The sequence below is a fragment of the Bos javanicus genome, chromosome 12, assembly GCF_032452875.1.
Source record: "Bos javanicus breed banteng chromosome 12, ARS-OSU_banteng_1.0, whole genome shotgun sequence".
Classification (NCBI taxonomy): domain Eukaryota; kingdom Metazoa; phylum Chordata; class Mammalia; order Artiodactyla; family Bovidae; genus Bos; species Bos javanicus.
This window is the reverse complement of record NC_083879.1, coordinates 20,015,955-20,032,931: the sequence shown is the minus strand read 5'-3', so window position 1 is coordinate 20,032,931 and position 16,977 is coordinate 20,015,955. Positions and strand designations below refer to the sequence as shown.

The following is a 16,977-nucleotide window of genomic DNA, read 5'->3' as shown; positions in this document are numbered from 1 at the left end:
CACTCAGATCCTGGGATCTGTTTTCTGGAGCAATACAGTATGAAGAGAATTTTTTCTTTGGTCCCCTTAAGCATTTAATTGCTTCACAACCAGCTAGGTTAATCCTTCACCTGTACTATTATCCTCGTTAGTGGTGGTGTTGTTAAACACATTTTTAAAGTGTATCATGTATTAAGCATTGTGTAATTAAGCATTTTACATGGATTTACTTATTTAATCCTCACAATAACCCAATGATGTGGTTATAGAAGAAGAAGGTACACCACAGACGTAAACTTTCTGTCTTACATTATTTAGTTAGTGAATGATAGCACCAGGACTCAAAGCTATGTTTGGCTGGCTCCAAAAACTATATTCTAGCTACAACACTGTGCTTAACTGTCCCCATAATAATATTATGGGGTTTTTATTTCAATGTAGACAATGCTGCAATGAACATCTTTGACTGTGTCTCCTTTGCACATGTGCCAGGAGCAAAACCCACCTCACAGAAGATGTACACTTTCAGTGCTATAAGATCCTCCAGACTTGGCCTCTACAAAGTAACAGACCAATTTATACTCGTGATCTTAACTTTCTACAGCTGAATACACGTGTTCATGCTCAGTCACTTCAGTTGTGTCCTACTCTTTGTGACCCCATGGACTGTAGCCTGCCAGACTCCTCTGTCCATGGGATTCTCCAGGTAAGAATAATGGAGTGGGTTGCCATTTCCTTCTCCACTGTAGCTGACTAAAGGCCCCAAACGCATCCTGATCCTCATCCCAAGAACCCATGAATGTTACCTTTATGGCAAAAGGGACTTCACAAAAGTATTTAACGTACAAGGAGGCAGAGGAAGATTTGACTACAGAAACTAAAGGAAAAAAATAGCAATGTGATGATAGAAGCAGGGGGAGAAAGATGATGTGATAGGAGGAAGAGATCACAGCCAGGAAGGCAGGCGACTTTTAAAAACTAGAAACGATAGGGAAATAGTTTCCCCTAAATTGTCCAGAAAGAACTGGATCTGACAACACCTTGGTTTTAGCCCCTTAGAGTTTCTGGCCCTTGGAACTATTAGAAAATAAATTTGTGTTGATATAGCCTACCAAGTTTGCAGCAATTTGTCATGGCAGCCACAGGAAACTGATACCGTTTTTAAGACCACTTTTTAAAAATTCTGAATGTACTGAATTTTATTTATTCCTTTTTTTTGTACATCCAATGAGATAGATTTTTGTCCTTTTTAACTTTCTTAAGAGTTTGAATTACATTTATGGGCTCTTTTATATCAAATAATTATTATATTTTGAGGAAAAATTATACCTAGTCATGATGTATTTTTAAAATATGGGCTCCCTCGGTGGCTCAGTGGTACAGAATCCACCTGACAATGCAGGAAACATGGATTTGAACCCTGATCTGGAACGATCCCTTGGAGAAGGAAATGGCAACCCACTCTTGTATTCTTGCCTGGAAATCCCCATGGACAGAAGACCCTGCCATGCTGTAATCCATGGAGTTGCAAAAGAGTCAGACACAACTTAGCAACTGGATAACAGCAATTTTTAAAATATAATGCAGAGTTCACTTTGGTATTTTTGCTTTATTTTTTTGTCTATGTAAAAGTATCCTCTCATTTTCTCCCTTTTACTTTGCAGTCTGATGGGGAGAAAGATACATAATGATAGAAAAATGGAATAAAACTATTTCTTTAGCAGACTATAGAAGGAACATCAAGAATGGAGAGACAAATAACCATGCAAGTAACATACTTCCTGTTTGGCTAAAATTTCTCATCTTTCTATGTCCTTGGTCCTTTACAAGATTGACTCCATCAGTCACATTCCATCCAGGCAATCTCCTAATTTCAGGCAGCCTTCTCTGTCTTCCTTCAGGGACCTGGAGCACATAGTTAATTGATCAAAAGGGTCTTCTCCTCCATCTTCAGCTTGCTTTTTTTTCCCCCCCAGTTGCTAGAACTGAGTGCCCTCCCCTCATCAATCTTCTTAAATAAAGGTGGCTTTTACTTATCATAATCCCAAATAAACATATTCTCAACTTCCAAATAAAGCAGCCCTCTGTTCATTGCCCACACACACACAAATAAAGACTTCAAAACTGTAAAAATCCAAGCTATGCCATAAGTTTATAGGAATGTACATTAATACAGATAGCAAAGTCTTGAAACGGAAGTGAAATCACTCAGTCGTGTCCACTCTTGGTGACCCCGTGGACTGTAGTCTACCAGGCTCCTCTGTCCATGGGATTCTTAGTAGTTGTTAATTGTTTAAGTTGGGCTTTTTGTTGCTATTCTTGTTATAGTTGTTACAACATCTTCCTGACTCCCATTTCATCCTCCACAGAAATGACTTCAAAGCCTCCATTCTCCCCAATCCTACCCTTACTCAGGCTACTATCAGAAAACCAACATGCATGGTAGCTGAACTCATCATACCTCCACTATTTTTCTGTCTTTAGCTTATTATCTACAACAAAAATCCTGTGTCCTCCAGGACTAGTGTTTTCAAAGTTATACTATAACTTATACAAGAAACAAAACCCCTCTGGAGACAATTTGGCATCATGTGTAAAATTATCCATTTGAACTATTTCTAAGAATTTATCTTAAGGAAATAGTTGGAAAGAGTTAAACACAAAGGATGTCCATGCCAGTATTATTTGCAAATTGAAAAAACTAAAAACAGCTTACATCAATAAAGGAATGACTAAATAAATTTCAACATGCGTGTGTAATGGAAATATTATACAGTCATTAAAATTGATGAAACAGACAAGTATTGAATAACATCAGTGTCCACGACATGCATAAATGTCCAGGACATATTATTGATTAAAAAGGAAAGCTGCAAAGAGCCGTGTATATTATGATTCAATTTATGTAGAAATTTTGCTTATGTGGTTATCTATATACTTACATGCAGAGAAATTACTTTAAACACATTCAGCAGAATCTTAACTTAGATGGTTATCTCTGGGTGGTGAGATGTGGAGTGATTTTTGCTTTCTCTTTTATCTCCTTCATGTATTTGTTTATGTATTTGTATGTGTGTATACATAATCTCAGTTGATAATGGGCAGCATTTAGTGAAAATATTTTGACAACCAAAACCTTTATCAAATGCCACTGTCTCTAAAGCATAGGACTGGCCATAAGAGGTGAAATTTGTCTAACTGGACATGGATAAAACCCCTAAGACTTACAGACAGATATACTGTTGGAAAAACCTCTATTTTTTATGTAAAATTTGTGTATTTTTCCAAGGTCCAGCTGGATGTGGCTTTCATATGATCCCTCCAGAAATAAACAGACAAGGTTTAGTAATTGTGTCAAAGCATGTCATCTGTTAACTCACAAATGTTGACATTGACAACTGACAGGTAGGAACGTTTATAAGAATTATAGGCATCTCTGAGTGTATATTTACTGAACCTTTAAGAAATTAAACTTAGAATTTGTACCATGTGCAATGTTAAATAAGCTGTTTCAAACTTAATATGGTAGATAAACATGTTTATAAGAATTGTATTCATTTCTGAGACATTTCTTTTTAACCCAGTCAAAGAAATGTTGTGGGTTTTGGTGTATGTATTTGTTTAATCAAAGGTTTAAAAGTTTTAAGTATAAAAATGGCTGAACTATGTGAAGGAATCCATGGATGAAATGCTAATGAAACATTGGAGAAGAGGTTCAATAAATACCAGGACTAAAGCAAAATTCTAGGATGATAAAGACAAAGAAAGGACATTTAAGAAAGAGAACAACTTGGAAAGGAGTAGAGGGGAAAAAAACATAAAAATAATCTAAGAAGAGTACCACATGCAAATCATTAAGTTGGAGACATACTTCAAAGAAAATATATAGGTTAAAATAGCACAAGGCAATGCAGACATTGTCAACTAAAGTTAAACACAGGATAAATACAATCATATTTTGTTAAACCATATTTTGCTAATAACCATTGGCTGATAGACCGAGGTACATTATGTCAGGTATGGCTAGTGTACAACAATGTGAGATGATCACATGCTACTACTTATCAATTTGAGGCTATAAATCACTTCCCCTCCATTAGTAAATTTGTACACCAATTCAGCGAATGTGGCGGTGTCTTCCAGAGTACTAAGAGAGTGGGACGGAGGCACAGACCCAGTCACATAGCATGCTAATAGCAAGCCTGGAAGAAGACCAAAATCATAGCCCATGAACTTCATTCCTACTTTTGGATTCACTTCACCAAACCATACCCTTGAGATGTTAGATTGATTGTCCCTGAGTGGAGTTGCCAACTTTTAACTGTTACTTTTATTTATGCAACCCTCCTGTGCTGCAGAAACTCGAGTTTGAAATGGTCCCTGGCTTTGCCTATTAGCCCACAGAAGATATTGAGTGCTGGAAACTACTACCTTGAGAGTCCCTTGGACTGCAAGAAGAACCAACCAGTCCATCTTAAAGGAAATCAGACCTGAATATTCATCGGAAGGACTGATGCTGAAGCTGAAACTCCAATACTTTGGCCACCTGATGCGGAGAATTGACTCATTGGAAAAGACCCTGATGCTGGGAAAGATTGAAGGCAGAAGGAGAAGGGGACGACAGAGGATGAGATGGTTGGATGGCATCACCGACATGATGGACATGGGTTTGAGTAAGCTCCAGGAGTTCATGATGGACAGGGAAGCCTGGGGTGGCAAAGAGTCGGACATGACTGATGACTGAACTGAACTGAACTACTACCTTCATCCATTTTTTGATTCGATTTATTCAGGCTCTTTGAGAGACTCACACACCTGTCTCTATGCCTAGAAAGTCAGTCTGATGACCAGAGTCGTGGGAGGGAGGAACCTTGACATTCACAGCCATTCTGTCCTCTTGTGCCAGTCCACCTTATCATCTCCCAAGGAGACTTTCGAGTTGACTCTGTCAAAAGAAAATGCTCCAATAGGAAATGAATGCGTGGAAATATCCCTTACAAGATTTCGACTTTTTAAATAAATTTTGTATGTCATTCAAGAGCTAATGGAATAACAACAAAGTATACCAATCAGCTAAGTCCAAGCTTCAGACTAAACATACTATGTCAACTGCTGTTTGCACGGGACTGAGGAACATCACTCTTTAACTGGAGAGCTGAGAAAGGTAACAGTTCCCACAGACATCTGATTCAGAAGAGACGGTGCTCTCCCTTTTAATTTCATTATGTATATAATATGTATGCTAAGTCACTTCAGTCGTGTCCGACTCTGTGCGACCCCATAGACGGCATCCCACCAGGCTCCTCCATCCCTGGGATTCTCCAGGCAAGAACACTGGAGTGGGTTGCCATTTCCTTCTTCAATTCATGAAAGTGAAAAGTGAAAGTGAAGTAGCTCAGTCATGTCCGACTTTTCACGACCCCATGGACTGTAGCCTACCAGGCTCCTCCGTCCATGGGATTTTCCAGGCAAGAGTACTGGAGTGGGGTGCCATTGCCTTCTCCGATATAATATGTGTATATATATATATATATATATATATATTAATAACTTCATACACATACATACGGGCTTCCCAGGTGGTGCTAGTGGTAAAGAATCTGTCTGCCAAAGAAGGAAATGCAAGAGATGCAGGTTCAATCCCTGGATCAGGAAGACTGAGTGACTGAACACGCACACACAAGTATAGTTTCAGCAAGACTGAAAATAGATTGAGGCAATGAAAGAAGATGATCATGAGCATAGGACCCATAATGAAAGTTAATATTAATACAAGGGAAATAATAACAGTTAGCAGGAAACTTGTGTGTGAAAGATAGGAGGAAACACTTATAAAAATAAGGAGAGAGCAAAGACAGAGAAAACATGGAACATGGAAACATCATAAATGTGCATGTGAGAGAGAGACTCGGAGAAACAGACCCAGTGAATGAGATGCATAAGAGCGTGAGCTTGATCTGCAGAGGCAACTTTTTCCTAGAGGTTTATCTGAGTGAAGCAATGAAGCAATTTTCCAGCCCTACTCCTGGAGAACAGGTCTGGAATCTGAGAGGACAGAATATACCAGTGAAAATACACCAGCTAAACTAACAAACTAGAGACTGGGGGTGGGAGGAAAGTCTCAGGGGAATTTGGGCACACATGGAGCAGAGGAAATTCCCTCAGGTCAAGGCACAGTGGACGTTATGGTGACTGACATTAGATCTGAAGAAGACAGATGACCTGAGCTTCCAATTAGGCCATTTTCTTCTCAATTGACTGTGGACACACTTGGCTTGATTCCATGCTCAGCCCAGATATTTCCCTGTTGCTGGTAGTTTTAAGTTTTGGCTCTACATGAGGAAATGATTGGGAGACACAGTGGTTCTATCAATTTAGGCAGCTGGACCATATTGACCTGGTAATCTCATGGGCCCAAGCCACATAAACTGCTCCCTGACACCATGTGGGTATTTGCTCCACACTCAATCACATTTCTGAGTTGTCCCTACAATAAATGGGGCCATGACAGTGTCTGGTGATGACACACAACCTCAGAGTGCCAGAGGATGGTTTGAAGAACGAATTCAAGCTGCAGCCATATCCAAGCGCATAAAGCAAAGAGCAGTACTTGATAAGGAGCTGAAGAGAAACCTGAGACAATTCATTGTCAAAGAGAAGATGAAAGAGGGAAAAGAAACGGAGAACTTTTCTCAGCAGGTTCTTCCGTTACCACTTCACTATCTTCTCAACAGTTACCACAAATTTTTAATTCATAGCTGTGTTTCCTTAAAATATTCCTTATGAGACTTGTGAATTTGCTTTGAATTTAAATTGCTTGCTGTTCCTCCTCGTTGGCTTATGTACCTGGGTTTTGCTGTCCTTTGTTGCATGTCTTTCTTACCTGAGTACTTCACTGCCACCAGAGGACTTTGCCATTTGCTCCTCTCATGGGCAACTTGTTAAAAAAAATATATATAGCAACCAATACTAAGCCCTAAGTTCAATGTGAGTTAGTAGCATTATTAATTTTTGTATTTTTTCATTTGACTTGGCTTCTGGTCTTCATTTCAACTGTGTGATTTTCCATTTATAATCCAAATATTTGTACATATTATATATATAAGAGAGTTCAGAAAAACATCTATTTCTGCTTTATTGACTACGCCTAAGCCTTTGACTGTGTGGATCACAACAAACTGTGGAAAATTCTGCAAGAGATGGGAATACCAGACCACCTGACCTGCCTCTTGAGAAACCTATATGCAGGTCAGGAAGCAACAGTTAGAACTAGACATGGAACAACAGACTGTTTCCAAATCGGGAAAGGGGTATGTCAAGGCTGTACATTGTCACCCTGCTTATTTAACTTATATGCAGAGTACATCACGAGAAATACTGGGCTGGATGAAGCACAAGCTAGAATCAAGACTGCCGGGAGAAATATCAATAACTTCAGATATGCAGATGACACCATCTTTATGGCAGAAAACAAAGAACTAAGGAGCCTCTTGAGCAAAGTGAAAGAGGAAAGTGAAAAAGTTGGCTTAAAACTCAACATTCAGAAAACGAAGATCATGGCATCTGGTCCCATCACTTCATGGGAAATAGATGGGCAAACAGTGGAAACAGAGACAGACTTTATTTTGGGGGGCTCAAAAATCACTGCAGATGGTGATTGCAGCCATGAAATTAAAAGACGCTTACTCCTTGGAAGAAAAGTTATGACCAACCTAGACGTATTAAAGAGCAGAGACATAACTTTGTCAACAAAGGTCCATCTAGTCAAAGCCATGGTTTTTCCAGTAGTCACATATGGATGTGAGAGTTGGACTATAAAGAAAGCTGAGCGCCGAAGAATTGATGCTTTTGAACTGTGGTGTTAGAGAAGATTCTTGAGAGTCCCTTGGACTGCAAGTAGATCCAACCAGTCCATTCTAAAGAAAATCAGTCCTGAATATTCATTGGAAGGACTGATGCTGAAGCTGAAACTCCAATACTTTGGCCACCTGATGCAGAGAACTGACTCATTTGAAAAGACCCTGATGCTGGGAAAGATTGAAGGCAGGATGAGAAGGGGACGACAGAGGATGAGATGGTTGGATGGCATCACTGACTCAATGGACATGAGTTTGAGTAAACTCTAGTAGTTAGTGATGGACAAGGAGACCTGGTGTGCTGTGGTTCATGGGGTCACAAAGAGTCAGACACGACTGAGCGACTAAACTGAAACATATATACACACACACACACACACACACTCATATATATGTATATATATGTCTATAATGATGCATTTTCCTGTTCCCTTTTAAAAATTCATTTATCTTTTAAAAATAAGGTTAATATATATGGACAGTAATGTATGTCCTTATGAAGATGAGAGAGAGTAATTTATAAGACTTTCTCAGTTGTTTTGTAAGTTCTTTCAGAAGGAGACTCTTAAATGAATTTTCCAGTCTTTTGTGAAGTTAGGCAACAATTCCAACATTAGGCAACATCCTCTAGAATTCTAGCACCTGCAATAAAAATCCCATGTCTCCCTAGTTGGGCCTTCAACTATGTTTCGATTCCTAAAAATTGTCAGTTAAGCCAAAGAAATTTAAGTACAATTTAAAATTTTCAAACAACATAATTTGTTGTTCAGTTGCTAGCTCACATCTGACTCTTTTTGACCCCATGGATCACAGCACTCCAGGATTCCCTGCCCTTCATTATCTCCTGGGGTTTGGTCAAACTCATATCCATTGAGTTGGTGACGCCATCCAACTATGTCATCCTCTGTCATTCCCTTCTCCTCCTGCCTTCAATCTTTCCCAGCATCAGGGTCTTTTCCAATGAGTCGGCTCTTCACATCAGGTAGCCAAAGTTTTAGAGCTTCAGCATCAGTCTTTCCAATGAATATTCAGGACTTATTTCCTTTAGGATAGACTGGTTGGATCTCCTTGCAGTCCAAGGGACTCTCAGAGTCTTCTCCAACAACACAGTTCAAAAGCATCAGTTCTCCAGCACTCAGTCTTCTTTATGGTCCAACTCTCACATCCATACATAACTACTAGAAAAAGCACAGCTTTGACTATATGGATCTTTGTCAGCAAAGTGATGTCTCTGCTTTTTAATATGCTGTTTAGGGTCAAAGCTTTTCTTCCAAGGAGCAAGCATCTTTTAATTTTGTGGTTGCAATCACTGTCTGCAGTTACTTTGGAGCCCACGAAAATAAAATCGGTCACTGTTTCCACTTTTTCCCCAAGTATTTGCCATGAAGTGATCAGACCAGATGCCATGATCTTAGTTTTTTGAATGTTGAGTTTTAAGTCAGCTTTTTCACTTTTCTCTTTCACCCTCCTCAAGAGGCTCTTTAGTTCCTCTTCACTCTCTGCCATTAGAGTGGTATCATCTGCATATCTGAGGTTGTTGATATTTCTCCCAGTAATCTTGATTCCAGCTTGTGATTCATCCAGCCTGGCATTTCACATGATGTACTCTGCATAGAAGTTAAATAATCAAGGTGACAATATACAGCCTTGACAGGAGTTAAGGAGTACTTTTGCCAATTTTGAACCAGTCAGTTGTTCAATGTAAGGTTCTAACTGTTACTTCTTGACCTGGATACAGGTTTCTTAGGAGACAGGTAAGGTGGTCTGGTATTCCCATCTCTTTAAGAGTTTTCCACAGTTTGTTGTGATCCACACAGTCAGAAGTAGGTATTTTTCTGGAATTCCCTTTCTTTCTCTATGATCAAACAGATGTTGGCAATTTGATCTCTGGTTTCTCTGCCTTTTCTAAACCCAGCTTATACATCTGAAAGATCTTGGTTCACATACTGCTGTAGCATAGCTTGAAGAATTTTGAGCATTACCTTGCTAGCATGTGAGATGAGTGCAATTGTGCACTAGTTTAAACATTCTTTGGCATTGTCCTTCTTTGGGATTGGAATGAAAACTGACCTTTTCCAGTCCTGTGGCCACTGCTGAGTTTTCCAAATTTGCTGGCATATTGAGTGCAGCACTTTCACATCATCGTTTTTTAGGATTTGAAATAGCTCAGCTGGAATTCAATCACCTCCACTAGTTTTGTTCACAGTAATGCTTCCTAAGGCCCACTTGACTTCAAACTCTCACATGTCTGGCTCAAGGAGTGAAATTCCCGACCAATTAACTAAAGAATTTACCACAGATAATAAACAGTAAATTATTTTTCAGTAAACTGTATATAAAAAGCTCTCTTTGAAACAAACATTTTTTTAAATTAGAAGCTGCTAAAATGAAAGAAGGAAAGGAAATTTCCCATTAACTATAATCTAACTGATTTACTCATTTCAGTAGTCTTCATAATACAGAATTGATCACTGACAAATATTATGTGGTTGAAGCAGATGACTCACAAAAGCAACTGAAGTAAACACTCAGTCAGCTCCACCCGTTAACTTCCTACAGAGTCAGGGCCTTCAATTTTCTCCTACCTTCCTAATAAAGGCACTGATAATAATAACACCGGTAATAATATTATTATCAGTTCAGCTAACATTTATTGAGTAATTATCATATTAAGCCCTTAATTTGTACAGACATTATCTGTTTCAATGTTCACACATGTTTTATGAGAGAAATATGATAATCCTTCCCATTTTTCAGATGAGAACACTGAAGTAACAGCCCCAGGGTCTCACAGCTGTATGTGTGGGAGCATGCATGGGGGCCTGACTTCAAAAGCAGGTTTTATCACCATATCAGTGGATTTCCAACCTTAGAAGCCATAAAAATCACCTGGAGAACTTGTTCAAATGCCAGATTCTCTAGCTCTGGATTCTGCCAGTCTAAGATAGGGTGAGGAATCCGCATCTTAAAAAGCAACCCGAGGGACTATAATGGAAGTGGTACCCCGACCACACATTGCTATTCTGAATGCAGAAACCAGGGACCACCTTCAAGTCATTCTCTTGACTCCTATGTCTTTAACCTCAGTGGTTCATAAGCTTTGGGGGAGAGGAGGTGGATCCCAGACCATCTGAGAATCCAATGAAAACCACAGACCTTCTCTTGATCAAAACGTACCACAAATTTTTTGCATTTATGTTTTAGGAAATTGAAGCCCATAAACCCCAGAATAAGTGCTCCTGTTGTATGCTCTCTTTCCTTTTTTTTTTTTTCCCTAGTGTCTCAACTCATTCCCATCTCTGAAATAAGGACACACACCCTCCTGGCTGCCAACTTTGCAGGCTATTATGAGGATCTCTTTTTAAAATATATGTGTGTGTGTGTGTGTGTGTGTGTATACAAGGATTCTAAGATTCAGAAATAGAAACACTATATGTAAACCTCATGCTAATAACACACAGAGAAATAGGGAAAGACAGATTTGAGTAGGAAACTTAAAAACTTGAATGGAAAAGAGAAACTCAGCACAGAGTTAAGGAAACAACTAGCAAATAACCTGAGCATAATCATAAAGGTCATTTGCCATCTGTTGAGTACCTACTATGTGCCAGGAGGCAGTGTGGCTTGCCTTTAAAGCATTTTCAAGTGCTCTCAACAGCTTTTTGATTGTCATATCATCTGTATTCTACAAATGAGGAAACCCAGACTCTGACAGTTTACATAATTTTCCCAATATCAAATATCTAGTCAAGTTACTCAAATTCAGGTCTGTGTATGTGCAAAACCCATCCAATTTCCATGATATAAAGATATGGCCAAAACCTCTTTCCAGTCAGGATACCATACACAGACCAGACAGAGTTTCTGAAGCAAGTCCTGGAACTGGAGAGCTAATCTTCCACTTCACCTTCCTCTCAACCATCAATTTACCTCCTAGGATGATAGTCCCAACAGACTTAGTTACTATTATCAACCAGCTAGCTTGTCTTCCCAATGGAAGCAAAACAAAAGAAGGCACTAGAAATGCTTAGGCTCTTGGTGGCAGAGCTGCCGAAGTCAGATCTGCAGCATTATAAAGGTTAATGTCTTTCTGCTTGTTCTGTGGCAAGTTTCTACTATCAAAACCCTTGGGACCAGCTGCATGAGTCATACTTCTAGATGCTGTTCCAACTGGTAGGAAACAGCCTTTCCTTTAAATAAATTTCACTTTCAGAAAAAGCTTTAAAGCACATTACAGATAGGACCATGAAACATTTGGCTACATGTACATCCTTCCACAGCGAAAAAAAAAAAAAAAAACCTCCTCATGTACCAGTAACACTAAAACTAAGTCCAGGAAAGTCTTAGCTAGAAGGGACGAAGAGATATCTGGTGGAAAAGAATGTTTTACTCTCACTCTGTTTCAAACCCACAGGGCCCTTTTGAAGGATTCTCTAATAATAGGAATTAATAGCAAGAACAAAACAAAACAAGAAAGTGTTAACCGAGGCACTAAGCCCAGCAGGTAGTCTGTTCTCCTTCTCCACAAGACGCCCTATGCTCTTCCTCTCCTGCCTCAGCCCAGCCTAATGTCTTTTCCTTAAGGCCGCTTTTCACGTCCTTGTTTGATGGACTAAAGCTATAACCTAAGTTTGCCTCAGCACTCACAGATATTGCAAGGAGACATTTCAGCTTGACTCCTGTCTCTTGCCCTTCACCCCCTAACTCCTGTCAATAACTCAGTCTTTTGCATCCAAAGTGACGGTTTTAAGGGCACCAGCAATGTTATATACCATCCAACGAATCTTTTTTGGTTAATTTTTTAAAAAGAGGAACTAGCTCCTTTAGCTATCCCAGGCTATTCTTGGCTGGTTATTGGCGAAAACCTGTTACATCAGGCAGTTGCTTTTCTTGTCAAAAGTAAGCTCTTCTGATCTGGTATAGGCCTGATTCCACTATTTATTAACTAACCTCGTGATTTTCAACAAATTATCATACATCTCAGAATCTTACTTTTCTTTTTTTGCAATACTTTCCCTTAACCCTGACATAAGGGAAGGATCATTATGTCATTTTCAAAAATCATAATAAAGGTCACAAACATAATGCTTTATTATAAGTCATTGGTATTATTTTTATATTATATGTCATGCAGAGGTTTCTGAGACACCAAGGAGCAACACTAATAACAACAGACAAGGTAATTCTAAGCTCAGGCCCTGGACAGATAAATTAGCAGCTTAACATTTTTCTGAACAAATCAGAATCTAATATATAACAGATTCAGTATTTTAATAAACCCCACAACCTTGGATTTCTAATTGCCTACCACTTACTAGAATACAGTGGACAAACGCACAATAGCTTAGAATTCAGGAATCAAAAGTTACACAGCAATGGTTTTGCACATAATTGTCTAAAACCAAGACAACAGGAATGGGAGAGGGCAACCCTCAATAACACTTAACGCAGAAAGCTTGATTCAGCCTTTCAGTGGTCAGGGTTCCATTGCAGGGAGAAGAACTTCATCTGGCTAGTTGAAGCAGAACTGTGTTTATTTCAGTGTGTTAAATGGTTACAGGGCATCAGGAGGGCTAACGAAACAAACTCTAGGTTCTTCTAGAAACACATCCCAAGCCACATAGTGGAACCAGGCCACCCAGGTTGCTGCCTGCTGGTTGGGAAGCTGGTGTACAAACACATCCCACTGCCATGAAGAAGAGACCTCCACAAGCCCCATCATTGCTGCAGGTTCCAGGACTCCACCAGAAGACCATGTACACTGGCAATATGGCTGCTTCATGACCTGCCTCTCAACATCGACCACCCTAGGGGCCAGGCCCTGGAGCCTTTAGTATCAGCGCTACAGAGAAACCACAAGGTCCTTAATCATCCCAGTCAGCAGGAGAAATAACTTTGCCTTTCAAATAAGAGGATATGGCTGATTCATGTTGATGCTTGAAAAAAAAACAACAAAATTCTGTAAAGCAATTATCCTTCAATTTAAAAAATTAATTAATTAAAAAAAAAATGACAGCAGCTAAACCCCACCCACCACTCAGGACAAAAGGGTTTCTGGGAAATGTAGTTTTTAGCTTTTCAGCCCTTGCCCCATAGGAGGCACAGTGAAAGGAGACTGAAACATGCTGAGTGACAACCCCTCCTGCTCCACTACATAAGTCAATGTTAAGAGACTCGTCTTATTCACGACCTTTTCTCTTCCCCACCCACCCACCAAGACTGCTGAGACAGATGTGGAAAAACTAGGTGATAAATGTAGTAAGGATTTGGTTGTACAAATACATGGCTCAGAGTTGGCACAGCTATTTCCACTAGGCTGCTTAGGAGGAGAGGTTACAAGTAGAGGAAGCTTTCTCTCTGTTAGCCAGCAATTGAAGAAAAGGTTTGTCCTCCTTAGCACCCTCAGGGGACATGGAATTGCTTTCCTCCCACTGGTGGTCTGAGCTCATTATGCCACTGTATTATGGGCCCTGCCCACAAGCCAATATAGTGTAACCCGGCATTATTTTAAACCTTCTCTTCTGAATGAGGCAAACAGATTACTCATCTTAGATTCAATTAATTCTATTGGGCAGAACTTCTGGACTCACCAAAGACTCTAACATAAAGTTGTCTATTTGTTAATAAATATCCAGCCAAACTAGCCTTCTTTCTGCAGTTAGAATTGCTATAGTGTTGTTGTTTGCATATATTTTACAAGATCTTTGCTCTCTGTCTTTGCTGTCTGCTGTGATTCAGCACCTTCTGCCAAGGACTCTGAATTCCAAGATCCCAACACACATTGAACAAATTCCTATTAGGTGCTATTATATGTCAAGTACAAGAGACACAGAAATAAATAAGACAGACAAGGTCCCTGCCATTGTAGAGCTTATAGTCTAGTGTGTTAGTCACTCATTTGGGTCCAACTCTATGACCCCATGGACTGTAGCCCGTCAGGCTCCTTTGTCTGTGTGATTTCCCAGTCAAGAACACTGGAGTGGGTTACCATTTCTACCCCAGAGGATACTCCCAAGCCAGGGGTGGGACCCAGGTCTCCTGCATTGTGGGTAGATTTTTTACCATCTGAGCCATCAGATGGGATGTTTAGCACAAAAACAATATCATTACAGCCCTGAAATCTGAGAATTAATTGAATTCTCAAATTTTAGAATACTCTAAAATATTCTAAATTTAGAATATTCTCAATAGAATTTCTGAGAATTTATTGCTCCAAAGTTAGTCACCTTTGGACTTCTTCCCCATATGTTTGAAGAAGTTTTAGCTAAGCAATAAAATTGTTTCAGTGTTCAAATCTAAAGTGTCTTAGGGAAGAACACACCAGGCAAGGTCAATATAGAAGCCAAGTGCAGTATTCCAGGTCCCAATGCTAATGCAAGAATGGTATTTCCATCCTGAGGAAGGCAGCCTGGAGCTGATATGGGTCATAACTGAAATGTGGGGCTTCTGGTCAAGGTTCTGGTGTAGATATATTGACACAATGGTGGAGAAGCCTCACGAAACTTGATCTCAATGACAATTAAATGGCCACAGGTCACATTTCAGTTATTTGCCTGGGAAACAGGGATAACGAGCAAGCCAAATTAGCTTAGCCATGGTTTCCTTTACTGTCTGAATAGCACCTGCTTCCATTTAGCTAAGGGAAAAAAAAATCTTTTAAATTAAATTTCCCTTAAAATGTACATGGGTTTAGAAGGTGTTAAACAAAATAGGGGAAAGCTGTGCCAAAAATATTTTAAAATAGTTCTCTAGAGATTTTACAAAATCCCTCAGGCCGTGAAATTCCCCTCATTCCCAGGTCAATTCCAGTTTGGTTTACATTTAAGCTGGAATTTGGGATGACATTTCATTCTAACAAAACAAGACAGACTAGACATGTTGGGCTTTCCAGGTTCCATTTTGGAAAAGAAACAGCCTAATTCTTGTGAGTGGGACTTCATCCCCACTCCTTTCCGCAGTCTGTATTATGAACCAGGCAATGCTTGATATTAGGAATACAGATGAGTAAGTTATGATCTCTGCCTTCCAGAAAAATAGCCTGTACCTCACAAAAAGAGATAAAGTTCTATCAAAGACACAGGATCTTATCTGAAGTGGTCATACACAAGCAGCCTATCTTGGGCATCAAGCAACTATGGAAATATATGTGTGTATGCATACTAAGTCGCTTCAATAGTGTCTGACTCTTTGCAACTCTATGGACTGTAGCCTGCCAGGCTCCTCAGTCTATGGAATTCTCCAGGCAAGAATAATGGAGTGGGTTGCCATGCCCTCCTCCAGAGGATCTTCCCGATCCAGGGATCAAACCCGCGTCTCTTGCATTTCCTGCACTGGCAGGTGGGTTCTTTGCTGGTAGCACCACCTGGGAAGCCCATGGAAATAAATGAAGACCAAGCAAATGTGAAAAGCAAAGGCTATGTATTCAGAGCTTGCTATAGCAAGGTTGTCAGCACCCATTCACTGGTGTTTCAGCAGAGACTCAATGGCAGGCATAGGAGTGGGAAAGCTTGACTGTGGATTAAACGTAAGCCTCCAGTAAGCACTGGTTGGGGGCTGTTGGCCTGGGTAAGCTGGAGGTGGTTTAACCACATGTGGGGCATCCAGTATGACTGGTCAGGGTGCATGTTTGTCTTTCTTTAGTTGGTCCTAAGTTGGAAGTGGGGACAAAATGTAGGAAGCTGTCAGTTATTAATTATGTCCTTGGTGCTACTGCTTAGCTTTCTGGACTGTTCACTAGAGATGGCAGTCTGGCTTCCTGCAAGCCTGACGTCTAGCAGGCTGGCTTTCTGGGTTATCTTCTTAGACGAAGCACTACTATCCTGGACTAGTTGCTGCAGGTTGTGGGTCAGAGTTCTGTTCTTATATATGGTCTAGCAATTGTCCATTTCTATATTTCATCTTTCACAAGCCTAAGATTCGACTGTGTCCTGGCCCTAGGGCTCCGTTTGACATTAGCTTCCCCTTACAGTGGGAGCATCTCTGGAATCTCCCACCTAGACCTCCTTAGTGTCTCCCAACATGCTCAACTTCTGGCCTTCATGACCATACAAGGAGAATGTCTGACAGACTTCCCCCTGGGCAAGACTCTACCTGCCTCTTTGCACCAACTCCATTCTGTGTAAGGTAAGGAGAGCCAGCCTTG

General features: G+C 40.1%; 1 long non-coding RNA gene across 2 annotated transcripts in view; it reads right to left on the bottom strand.

Moving 5' to 3' along the window:
- The window catches only part of LOC133258258 (uncharacterized), a 231,702-nt gene that overhangs the window by 140,162 nt on the left and 74,563 nt on the right, over window positions 1–16,977 (bottom strand). Inside the window, exon 4 of one of the 2 annotated variants that reach the window (XR_009739890.1) lies at window positions 1,498–1,884. The exons of the other annotated variant lie outside the window; for it this stretch is intronic. This is a non-coding gene — a long non-coding RNA (uncharacterized LOC133258258). Of the gene's footprint in view, window positions 1–1,497; window positions 1,885–16,977 lie in introns of those variants that run through there. 2 annotated transcript variants of the gene reach the window in all.